This window comes from Macaca mulatta, chromosome 7, assembly GCF_049350105.2.
Source record: "Macaca mulatta isolate MMU2019108-1 chromosome 7, T2T-MMU8v2.0, whole genome shotgun sequence".
Lineage (NCBI taxonomy): Eukaryota > Metazoa > Chordata > Mammalia > Primates > Cercopithecidae > Macaca > Macaca mulatta.
Window position 1 is genome coordinate 118807401 of NC_133412.1, and position 13527 is coordinate 118820927.

Genomic DNA, 13527 nt, shown 5'->3' on the forward strand with positions numbered 1-13527 from the left:
TTAAATAACTTCATTCTCCCTGGAATTAATTATCTTTTTTTTTTGAGACAGTCTCTGTCTGTCACCCGGGCTGGAGTGCAGTGGTGCAATCTTGGCTCCCTGCAACCTCTGACTCCTGGGTTCAAGCATTCTCATGCTTCAGGCTCCCTAGTTGCTGGGACTACAGGTATGCACCAACATACCTGGCTAATTTTTAAATTTTTAAATAGAGACAGAGTTTTGTCATGTTGGCCTGGCTGGTCTCGTACTCTGGACCTCAAGTGATCTGCCTGCCTTGGCTTCCCAAAGTGCTGGGATTACAGGGGTGAGCCACCACAGCTAGCCAAGTTGATTATCCTTTTTTGTGATGTGATGTGTTTTATTACTTATTCTGAAGCTTTTTACTACAAAGTCTCTGTACGTGATTGTCTTCAATTTGGAAGCTTCCTTCCTTCCTTCCTTTCTTTTTTTTTTTTTTTTTTTTAGATGGAGGCTCACTCTGTTGCCCAGGCTGGCGTGCAGTGGTGCGATCTCAGCTCACTGCAAGTTCTGCCTCCCAGGTTCACGCCATTCTCCTGCCTCAGCCTCCCCAGCAGCTGGGACTACAGGTGCCCACCACCACACCTGGCTAATTTTTTTGTATTTTTAGTAGAAACGGGGTTTCACCATGTTGGTCAGGCTGGTCTCGAACTCCTGATCTTGTGATCCACCCGCCTCTGCCTCCCAAAGTGCTGGGATTACAGGCGTGAGCCACTGCACCTGGCCTCTTTTTTAAAAAATTAAATTAAATTTTATTTTTTGTTATACTTTAAGTTCTAGGATACATGTGCAGAATGTGCAGGTTTGTTACATAGGTATACACGTGCCATGGTAGTTTGCTGCAGCCATCAACCTGTCATCTACATTAGGTATTTCTCCTAATACTATTCCTCCCCTAGTTTCCCACCCCCCAACAGGCTCCAGTGTATTATGTTCCCCTCCCTGTGCCCATGTGTTCTCATTGTTCAACTCCCACTTATGAGTGAGAACATGTGATGTTTGGTTTTTCTGTTCCTTTGGTAGTTTCCTGAGAATGATGGCTTCCAGCTTCATCTGTGTCCTTGCATTCGTTTTGATGGCTTCGTAGTATTCCATGGTATATATGTGCCACATTTTCTTTATCCAGTGTATCATCGATGGGCATTTGGGTTGGTTCCAAGTCTTTGCTATTGTGAATAGTGCTGCAGTAAACATATGTGTGCATGTGTCTTTATAGTAGAATGATCTATAATCCTTTGGGTATATACCCAGTAATGGGATGGCTGGGTCAAATGGTATTTCTAATTCTAGATCCTAGTGGAATCACCACACTGTCTTCCACAATGGTTGAACTAATTTACACTCCCACCAACGTGTATAAGCATTACTATCTCACCACATTCCCTCTCTAGCATCTGTTGTTTCCTGACTTTTTAATGATTGCCATTCTAACTGGCATGAGATGGTATCTCATTGTGGTTTTGATTTGCATTTCTCCAATGACCAGTGATGATGAGCTTTTTTTCATATGTTTGTTGGCTGCATAATTGTCGTCTTTTGAGAAGTGTCTGTTCATATCCTTTGCCCACTTTTTGATGGGGTTGTTTGTTTTTTTCTTATAAATTTGTTTTAAGTTCTTTGTAGATTCTGGATATTAGACCTTTGTCAGATGGATAGATTGCAAAACTTTTCTCCCATTCTGTAGGTTGCCTGTTCACTCTGATGATAGTTTCTTTTGCTGTGCAGAAGCTCTTTAGTTTAATTAGATCCCATTTGTCAATTTTGGCTTTTGTTGCCATTGCTTTTGGTGTTTTAGTCCTGAAGTCTTTGCCCATGCCTGTGTTCTGAATGGTATTGCCTAGGTTTTCTTCTAGGGTTTTTATGGTTTTAGGTCTTACGTTTAAGTCTTTAATCCATCTTGAGTTAATTTTTGTATAGGGTGTTAGGAAGGGGTACAGTTTCAGTTTTCTGCATATGGCCAGTCAGTTTTCCCAACACCATTTATTAAATTGAGAATCCTTTCCCCATTGCTTGTTTTGGTCAGGTTTGTCAAAGATCAGATGGTTGTAGATGTTTGGCGTTATTTCTGAGGCCTCTGTTCTGTTCCATTGGTCTATGAACTGTTTTGACACCAGTACCATGCTGTTTTGGTTACTGTAGCCTTGTAGTATAGTTTGAAATCAGGAAGCATGATGCCTCCAGCATTGTTCTGGTTAACTCATACTCATCCATCAGGTCTCACCGCAGGCTCATTTTTTCAAGGAAGACTTCTGTGACTCTCATTATAGCTGGGTAAAATTCCTATGTTATATACTCTTATAGAATTTTAATTTTTACCCTTATGAACCATTATTTCAGTTGCAAATTGTATATGTATTAAATTAATAGTTGAAAATACAAAGTGAGCAAGACTTTTTTCTGCTTTTGGTTGCCATAATATTCTTAGCACTTAGTACTGGGCCTGGCAAACAACAAGAAAAGCTTACTAGTTACTACTATGTGCCACTCATTGTTGTAAGTATATCAGGTATATTAACTTACTTAATTCTTAAAGCAATCTTATGAAGTAGGTAACATTACTATCCCTACCATACAAATATGAAACTTGAAGCCCAGAGAAGTTATGTAACTTGAATCATGGATATGCAGCTAGTAAGTAGCAGAGCTAAGATTGGAACCCATTCTAGCACCCATTAATAGTATTTATTTGAGAAGGTGGAATGAATGAATTGCAAAAATTCATTCCACCTTCTCAAATAAATACTATTAGTGGGTGCTAGAATATTCTTTAGGACTCTTTTAGATGAAAACAGTAACGTAGTGGGCTGCTGTTGGTCCCCTGTAGATAGAATATTCATGAGTAGTGAGTACATGCTGTATTATTATGTCATTTTTAAGTAAACCGAAAGAAAGACAGCATTGAAAGCATTACATCCAGCACTTAATTCACTTAGGACTATGTAAAAAAAAAAACTGTGCCCATTCAAACTCAACCTTCTAAATCTCCCAAATGTTAACTGCCAAAGCTCTCCAAGGAAAATGAAGTGCCTTTGTTTAGCAGATGAGCTAGAAGAAGGAGGAGAAGAAGATGAATGCAGAATTATTTTGTTTTAGAGGGCAGTGGCCATAATCATTTTGTCTCTTTTTTAGATTACCTCCCTTTCTACATTGCTACATACTAGGAAAAATGGCTACCTATGATAGTCAGATTAAACCTTGAAATAGGCTTATATTTGAACAGAGAACTGGATGAAGTGAGGAACACAGCCAAGTAGATATCTGTTGAGAGCATTCCAGAGGGAAATGAAGAGGTGGCTGCTGCAAATGATTTGGTCCCCATAGTACCTCAGTATCTGTTTTGCCAGCAAGCTGCCTTGAGCTTCTAGGACTTTTTCAATATATCCCACTTTTCTGTCTTCTTGGAGAAACTCCAGTGATGTTCCTCTTTATTGCTCACCTGTTAAGAATAATATCTCTCATTTCCTCAGTTCCAACCAAGTCCCCAGACACGGGTTATTTAATTTAATTCTTGCAACAACTATGCAAAACAGGCTTTGCTAGCTCCATTTTGAAGATGAGAAAACTGAGCACCCAAGAGTTCACATAATTTGGTAGCAGTGGCAGATCTTGGCATTGAATGGAGGCTTTCAATTATGAAGCTCATTTTTTTCCATTTTACATGGTTTCTAAATATTAATTTGGCTTATCTGTGTGCTACAACCTTGCTTTCAAGTAAGAGCATGTGTATCTAATAGCCAAAATCATTTAATGGATATTTTAAAAAATTTAAATGTTTTATTTTGAGATAATTGTAGATTCACGTGTGGTTGTAAGGAAAAATACAGAGGAGATCTTGTGTATCCTTTATCCTACTTTTCATAATGATAACATCTTGAAAAACTGTGGTACAATTAGGAAGAGAAGAATTGAGGCAAGTCCTAACGATTGCACACAACTATAACATACTACAAGGATTTAACATTGACACAATTCATTGATCTTGTTCCTATTTGCTTTGTTTTACCCCTACTTGTGTGTGTGTGTGCATACACATGTGTATATGTGTTTAGTTTTGTGCAATTTTATCACATGTACAGGTTTGTGTATATATCACCACAGTCAAGATACAGAACAGTCCCATCACACAAAAATCCTTCACGTTGCCTTTTTACAACTACACTCATTTCTCCCTGCCTCCAAATGCCTTGCATTCTTAACACCTGGCAATCACTAATCTGTTCTCCATTTCTATAGTTTTGTCATTTCAAAAATATTATATAAGTGGGATCATATAGTATATATCTTTGGGATTGTCTTCCCCCTCCCCATTCATCATAATTCTGTAGAGATTCATTCAAGATGCATCTATCAATACTCCAGTCCTTTTTATTGCTGAGTACCATTCCATGTTATGGGTGTACTACAGTTTGATTAACAATTGAATGGGTTGATATTTTACGCCTCCTAGGAAATATGTGCATTTTAATAATGACTACCAGCAGTCAATGTCCTAATTCAAAGATAGAGAATTTAATGTTGAGAACATCAGTTGATAAAGACTAGTGGATTTTAGGGAAAGGTATGATCTTAAGCTTCTTCTTGGTTACACCATGCAAGTATATGATAGTAGGAAACGTACATTTCCATTTTATGCTTAATCTCACTGACGGTGTTTCAGATGCTGCTGCCATGGTATTTCCTGTAACTGGATGAGATACAGTGCTTTGCAGGAGAAAAAATGCTTTCATCTCATGTACATTGTCTTGAATTTTAAGAAGGGTTTCTATGTAAGCAAGCATGGTTCAGTTTTACAAAAGAAAGAAAGACAGACGGTAATGAGAAATGTCATGTTTATCTTTTATATCTTATGGATGAATCTCAAATAGTTTTTCTTTTGGCTGCTTATTCTCAACTCTAACCAAGTGTCACCACTTATCATCTGCTGTAAACCTCAGGTAGGTCAAATTTGTGAATTGCCTACTGTTGACCCAGGAAGCTTATAAGGTTCTTTTTTTCTTGATGCAAGTGGTTGGTTTTATTAAAACAAAAAAGCATATATTCTTTATGTGTTGCTTGGCCTCAATTTGCTTTACAGGTTTCAATTACTGATCCTCTTACTATGTTTGATTGTAGGTATCCAAGTTGCCTCACTGGTTTCCTCCTGTCCTGCCTATACTTACCTTGAGACTTACCCACATTTTAACACAATTCTCCTTTTCATTATTGCATATCCACTGCCCATTTAAATTCACTGGCCAGTGAGGGTTTAAAACTAAAATCTGTGTAGTGCTATGATGTATTTGACTGAGGAATATGCACCTTTTCTTTTAAACTATGAGCCTGAGTTTTTATGAAGAGAAGGGTGAATAGCACTTCAATTTCTATATTAATTCAATTCATATTTATTGAGCACTTATATTATGTAAGTCACCATGACAAATGTGATGGCCGTGGAGATGAGTTGACCTTCAAGGAACATGTTCTAACAGCAAAGATAAGACAGGGTTATCTTATCTAATGCGAGATTTATCTAATACAAGATGCTGATAAGGCTAATGGAAACCAGAAAGGATCATGAAGATTTGTTGACCTTAAATTTTCGTCTTGTAATATTAGTCTGATGACTGTTACCTGCTACAGTTTGCAGAATGCATTCACAGCTTACATAGATATTCTTATTTAATATTTATGATTCTTCTTTATAGATTAAGACAGTGAAGCTTGCACATGTGGAGACAGAGTTCAAAGAAAAACCCAAGACTTTGAATGTGGCATTTATGAGACTTTACCAGAAGGCTTTACATTAATATGTTTTGTTTCAGCAAGGATCTTAGGTTCTAACATTTTACCTAAGGTTGCATAGACTATCTTGCAACTGAATGATATAGAGGTGATGAATTCACAAGTCAATTAAAATTCCTTCATTTTCCTTTAAAATAATAACCCTCAAAATAAATATATTTTTCTCCTATAAAATATGTGAATTAACTCTCTCTCCATGGATATAATTTTGAATTATGTTGATTAGAGGGTAAATCAGGAGAACTGCATATGAGAATATGAATGTTTAAATAATTATCGTTAATTTAAGTGTCCTTAAGAGAGCTTTAGCTGCTCAAGTGAGCATTTGCTTAATTTAAATTGAATGAAAAATGATCTATGGGGGAAACAGTTTCTAAAGCACAACCAGAGTTTCATGAAAATGAGAGGAATCAGAGATGTGTTACAAAGACCTAACATGGCAAGGATGGAATTTTGAGCCACACTGATGTAGATATTCCTAAATGTTATATTTGTGCAAAATTACAATGTCAAATAGTGCTTCACAGGGCAGAAAACTTAATGCTGAATTTTTCTTTCCAGTGGCACAGAGCTCTATGAAAGGTTGATTTCTTGCTTTCAAATTTAGGAGGATCTATGAAATTCCTTGAAGGATAATTTTATGTAGAATGTATTAAAATATCCCAATATTTTTTCACATTCTGGGAGGCTGATCAGAACTTACAAGGAAAGGACAATACATAAGGGCTCATAAGTAACATTAAATAGGTGAAGTTTCCTTGTTTTAGATACATAATTTTAGGGAATTACATAAACAAACCAGTATATATAGTATGGTTATTGGTTCACTGATGGGAATCACTTGAGCGTGGTTTGAATCTTAAAATCATCCTGTCTGGCTTGGTACCTCTATTTCAATGGGAAAAGCACTGCTAGAAGCAAGAGTAGAAAGTGATGAGAGGGACAGCAGCTCTAGAAAAGTGCTAGTGGAAATGAACAGTACTGTCACAAATATGAGGAGGCTCTTGTGTACTTGTCACTGCCATCATTGTGCTTTGAATACTGATAAAAGAAGGTGCACAAGACTGCCTTTCTTTGTTTACCAAGTAGGTGAGGTCAGGCAGCTGAGGCCAAAAAAAAAAAAAAAAAAAAAAAAAAAAAAACCTGAAAAATCCAGCTAAAGACCTTAAGACATGGCCCCAGGAAGTTTAAAAAAATTTAAGAGGGCTTAATCTTCCAGAATGTATGAGATTGGGAAAGGGGTTCAAGTCAAACTCATCTAGATCTCAGGTGGCAGGGAACCTGCATAGGAAAGAGCTAACATAGCTGGGCTGAGACCATTTTTAGAAAGGCCTGGTTGCAGGGTTGGCCCTTGGCTGGCATCTGGGTACTTAGATTTTGGGCATGTTTCCCACCATTCTCTGACTTATAAGAGTAGTTTATTGTGCTTAAACTATTTGTGCAAACAATGTGGCTTATGTTAAGCACCTGCTTTCATTCTGAGAATCTGGAATTTAGGTATGTCCTAGGCAGAGATTCTTATATGGCCAGCTCCCAGTAAAACCTTGGGCACTAAGTCTCTAAAGAGATGTCCTAGGAGGCAACATTTTACAAATGTCACAGTTCAATGCTGAAGAAATTTAAGTTGCCTTATGTAACTCTACAGGGACAAAATTCTTAGAAATGTGTACTTGGTTTTCCTTAGACTCTGTCCCATGTACTTTTTCCTTTTACTGATTTTGCTTGTACCCTTTGGCTGTAGTACATCATAACTGTGAGTTCTGTGAGTCTGCCTAGCACATCACCAAATCTGGGGATGGACTTGGGGACTCCAGGCACAGAACCATAACTGGAATAGACTTATAGGTGAAATAAAAGTTGTCATGTGGGATATGATATGTTCTGGAACTTTAACTAAGGATGTTTGAAATAACTCTTTACTAGTATTTAAACTCTTGACAACTGTATCCAGAAATTAACATGTGTGGACTGAGGCCCTTCTAACATAAGAACAATAAAATCAGATTAAGGGAAGTAGAGCCCATATAATGTTCCCCTGCTCTCAATATAAATGGAATCTTGTGAATTTAATCTATTAGAAGAGTAGCTAATAATCTCCTAATGGAAAATCCCTAAATGGATCTTTTGGTAGAAAACTCCTAGTTCTAGCAATGCAGGCACAAATAAGGGGAGAAAGCCCCACTGACAGCATGACAAGAATTTTATGACCTGATGTTAAGCATCCATAGTTAATGTGATAAATTTTTCTTAGTTAAATGCAAACCAAGTTCCTTTCACCTTTCTTCTTTGCTGAACGTTTTTAAATGTTAGAGTTCGACAGCAAACTCCGTTAGAAATCCAAGGAAAATGCCCTTACATCTAAGAGAAAGTGCTAACTGAATTGTAAATGCGTGCAATTTAGTGTTAGGACATAGTCTGACTTGTACAACGTGTCCAAGTGGGACAAAGGCTCCATTTGGGGAAATAAATCCCTTTGCTTAAAAAAGTTGCAACAAAAAAATTCCAGTCTTTTCAAAGACTATTTAAAAGAATGTTTGACTTTTCTTTTATCTATTCATTCTCAAACTGAAGTAGGAAAATATGCCTTTGAAGCTGTTTTTTTTTTAATATGCAGTTTATTTATATAGCCCTTTTTGGTGTTTTGACACTAAAAGGTTTATGAAAGCATGGAGAGCTGCTTCTCTACTACATTTAGAACTCTACAAAACTAACATTGAAGGTAATGACTTCTTACATGAACAAACAAAACTGGATTTATACACTGCGCTGTTACCAGAGATAGGACCTAAATTAAGGGGGAATCTTGAAGTCATGTTTTCCGGGTTCTGCCTTGTTCTTACTATCGACTACTGGTTGGTGTCTTCACATACTGATAAGGTAACTGGCATGTTACTCAAAAAGCAAATGCATTTGGAATATGTGATATAGTTGATTAATTTGGATATTTTAGATTAAGATGAATTATTTTGGAGAGAGGTGAGGGTGTTACTTTCCTTTTTTATGTAGAGATAGGTCTTTGAATTAGATCAAATAGGATGATCATAAAACGTATCATTCAACAGGACACTTTTGAGAGTGAAAGGGAAAGCTATTAATAATTACATTGGGATAAAATGTATAATGTATAAACTGGGATTATTCCTGACAGAACTGAGATATGTGGTCATCTCAACATTGAACACTTATTTTCTACTCTTTTTTCTTTCATGGGTATTATGGGTATTTGTGAGATTGTGAAATATTTTAAATGTTGTGGGAGAAAATAATCATCAAACCTATGTTCGTTGATATTAAAATACGGCCTCAAAATTCTTTGTCACTTAACCCATTGAGAAGTGGGGTATTATTTTCTCTATGACATCACCCCTTGTATCTGAGTGGGCCTACGGCTTCTTTGAACAATAGAGTATGATGGAGGTGAAGCTGTGTGATTTACAAGACTGAGTCAATAGATGATGTAGCTTTTGCCTTGTTCTCTGGGGCACTCCTGTTTGGAGCCCTGAGCTGCCACACAGGAAATCTAATTACCCTGGGACCATCATGCCATGAGGAAGCAAAGCCACATGCTGGTGCTCTGGTCAGCAGTCCTAGTCTTCACGTCATCCCAGAGTAGATGTATGTGAGTGAACAGGCCTTTAGATGACCCCAACATGTAGCCTTTAAATCTTCCCAGTTGAGACCAGTGTCACTGTGGAGCAGAGATGAGCCATCCTTGAGTTACCCTTTCTAAATTTTCTGACTCACCAAATACGTGAGCATAATAAAATTTTTTTTTTAAGCCATTAAGTTTTAGGGAAATTTGTTATACAGTAATAGTAATGGGAATACTGAGCTTTCTATTTTTGCATTTATCTGTTTCAAGGTACTCCTGGACTTTCCCTAGTACCCTTGGCTCTGAGCAGAAAAATCTCAGATTTTTTCTTGATGATTATTTTCTCCCACAACATTTAAAATACTTCACAATCTCACAAATACCCATAATACCCATGAAAGAAAAAAGAGTAGAAAATAAGTGTTCAATGTTGAGATGACCACATGTCTTAGTTCTCTCAGGAATAATCCCAGTTTATACAGTATACATTTTATCCCAGTGTAATTATTAATAGCTTTCCCTTTCACTCTCAAAAGTGTCCTGTTGAATGATAAGTTTTATGATCATCCTATTTCATCTAATTCAAAGACTCTTGTTTATAATTAAGCATCTCTTGGCTTATGAAAGAAACAGCGGAGATGCAACAATGTGTTCTACAAATGCACTGTTGGTCCTCTCTGAGATGGATCCCTATGTCTTGAGTCACTCTATCAACATATTAGCTCTCTTAAGGCACATTTAGTTTCTTGAAATTTATTGTGGACTCTGATACACACTGGCTTTCTTCTGTGAATCATGACATTATCCAGTATAATATCAATAGTGTGTCAACAGAACTTTAGTCTATGCTATTTGTATTGCTCACTGTTGTTTTATATGTATCTTTTCTCCTCAGGTAGGTGGTAAAACAAGTTCCTTGAGGATAGGAGGCATGCTGTGTATTTTATATTGTGTAGCATAATATAGTGGTAAACACAGGGGAGAGATTATTTTCCTGGTACTTCCTGATACCATATTTGTATTTTCAATATTTCCCTTTGATCACAAAGTATGGTAGATCCCTGATATTGGCATTTAAAAGCCATTATCAGGGATAATTTTGAATTGTAAAGAAAGAGCAGAAGAGATTATTTTAGATGTGCTTGTGCAAGATAAGTTAATGAGATACTGGAAAACAAAAGCACAAAATGAATAGCTTTATTTGTGGGATAAACAAGGCTCTCAGAGTGTGCCAATAAAAAATTCTTTATTATTAGGTGGATTTAGATGTTTTTAAAGCTTTTGATCATGTTTTATGGCTAATAAAGTTTCTTCAGGGAAAAGTAAAGTCTAAAATCTGTCCCATAAATGAGTTGATGCTTTTATTTTTCCTAAATCCATGATCATGTTCAAATAAGGAAAGCTTTAAGGGAGATTCCTTAGCAATGGATAAAAAGAAATTCTTAAAGAATTAGAAATATGCTAAGGAGATGCAGAAGAACGTTTTAAGGTTAATTGCCTAGGTGGATTTTCAGTATTTTCAGGTTCCAGGAGTATAAAGATAGGGTAGTCTTGATAAAATGTGTTACTCCTGCAGTGTCTTCTGGGCTGACAATAATACCATTTATTTCCTCTTCCTCATCCTTACTCAATGCTGGAATCTACAGTAGAAGATTGGAGTAAAAGTTTCTAAGTTCTCCATTTCATCTTTTGGGAGTAGCATAAAGTAGCAAGGAAGATTTGAATATGGAAAAAATATGTGAAACTGTAGATAAATGTTGTCAGAGAACATTCAAATAAACAAACAATGAAGACACCATTACACAAAACTAGTCATCTGAGAGTGCTCTCTTGCTTAGTAGTTTTAAGAAAGAGTAAAAGCCCAAATGTAAGTTTTAATTTGCTATAGATTTTTGATTATACATGATGATCCTTCAGTTTCTGCTTCTCAGGATTTTATTCTATCTCAGAAGTTGCCTTCTTCCAGGTCTCCAGGTCAGCATAATATCTTTGTTCCTATAAAAAATTTTCACATTCTACTACTTTGAGGATGTGATAAAGGGTTCAAGAGATAAAGGGTTCAAGAGTTTTTAGTAATTAATCACTTTTTAAAAGTACCTTTGACTTTACCAGTTCTGTGACTCCTAATTAACCTTACCTTTGAGCACTAGAAGTAATGGTTGACTCAGAAAGTGTTCTCTTTTTAGACCCCACACGGGAAGACTGTTCAGGATGTCTGTGCCACAGCTGTTCTTGGAATAAGTTCAGGAACCTAATGATATATGCCGATGGGCTCAGAAACCAATTTTAATCAGGTGATTTAGAAAACATTTCAAAATATCAGTCAGTGAATGCCCACAGGGCAATTGATAATGGATACATAGCTTAATTTTAAAGTGTAGCAACATGAGCAGAAAGAGGTTGGCACAACATGCCCTGTGGCTTCTACATCTGAGGACTTGGTTGCTCAAAGGTAAAGTGAATTGGGTCTGTTAACTCTTGTTTATAATTAAACATCTCTTGGTTTATGAAAGAAACAGCGGAGATACAACAATGTATCTTTGAGAATCATATACATTTAAAAAGTATGCAGCTCCAAGTCATTAGAGAAAGGGTGGATTCTGCAGCACACATATATGTTGTGGTTGATAGTGTCAGTGGTGGTCATCCTCTGCTTCTTTGTTGGCTGGGTATCTATGAACATAGGGAAAGGCAGGTGGCAGCATCTTTCTATGTTCTGAATGAAATTTTAGAGAGTTCTGTATCATGCATTCTACTTGAAATGAGAGGTTCACAGTGAGCAAAGATTAAGAAAGGAAGAAGAAAAAGTCAAGTCATAGTTTCCCATGGGCCAGGAAACATTTGTATCAAGGAAGGACAATAATAAAATTTACAAATTAGCTTTTTGCTTACTTTTAATAAAAAAACTATGTTTAGTAAGGTTGATTAGGCATTTGGGGAATGAAGTATAAGCAGAAGCACAATTCACTAATTTGTTAATTATTTTCTTTGTTGTGGACCTCAATTAGTTTAGTGTTTAACAGTGATAAAGCATAGTCAGAAAGAAGTGAACCTTGTTAAGGGAAACTGCTTACTGGCTATTATTCACTCTGAGTCCCAGAAACTGTCCATACTCCCTATTTGTACAAGTACTATGCACTCTTACTATATATTTTTTAAATATAAAGTAAGAAAACAAAAATCCTTACATTGCTACTCTAGATAGAACTACTCTTAACATTTTTTCTCATTCATAATTTTATACATTATTGAGATACTACTGAATATATAAAATTTTCCTGCTTTTAATATAAACATTTTGCAGGTTTATTGCAAATTCTTCATGAACATGTTTAACGCTGACATAATCTGTTGATTCCTGATTTAATGCCCACAACCTACTTTGAGCAGAGTTGACCCTTCTGGGTATTAGCAAGCAATAGAGTGAGCAATCTAAATGGCAGGCTGCTGCAATTGATCCAATCCCAAGCCAATTTACCCAGGCCATCAGGAAAATGAGCTTTGTGTTTTTCCAGCTAAAAGTCTCTTTCTGGTAATGATGCAGAAGAGTATAATACATTTTTATGAATACACAAAACTCCTTTTGTTTATACAGGTTATCACCAAATTCAGCAATAGGAACAACGGGTCTACCATACCTAAGACATTCCCAAGCATCCAGCTGCAGTGAAATTCCTGAAATATAAAACCCAAATTTATTCTCTTTGTCATTTAGAACCTTTTACTTGACTAATTCAGTGGGCCTGTCTCAGAACTTTCCCTAAGATGAAACTAACTAGGACATTTTGCTTTACTTCTAGTTAACAATTACCACATTTATATATGGAATTTTATCAAAATATAGATGGCATAAAGAGAAGGAACCGATCTTAGGACAACAGAAAAAGGTACATTTTCAATTCCATTTTTGCTTACATCTTAGCCCTACTAGGTTAAACTCCCACAGAGGTATTGGCAAACCTCACTTCTATAATTATAACACTGTAAATTTTCTGTTGAGTTTTTCCTGTTTCATCTGATTTTGCATAGGGTTACACTTATTACTATATTCTACTGTGAATTTACTGACTGATGACTTCTTTTGTTTCTAACAATACTTAATAACAATTTATCCTCCAGTATTGATATCTCTGATC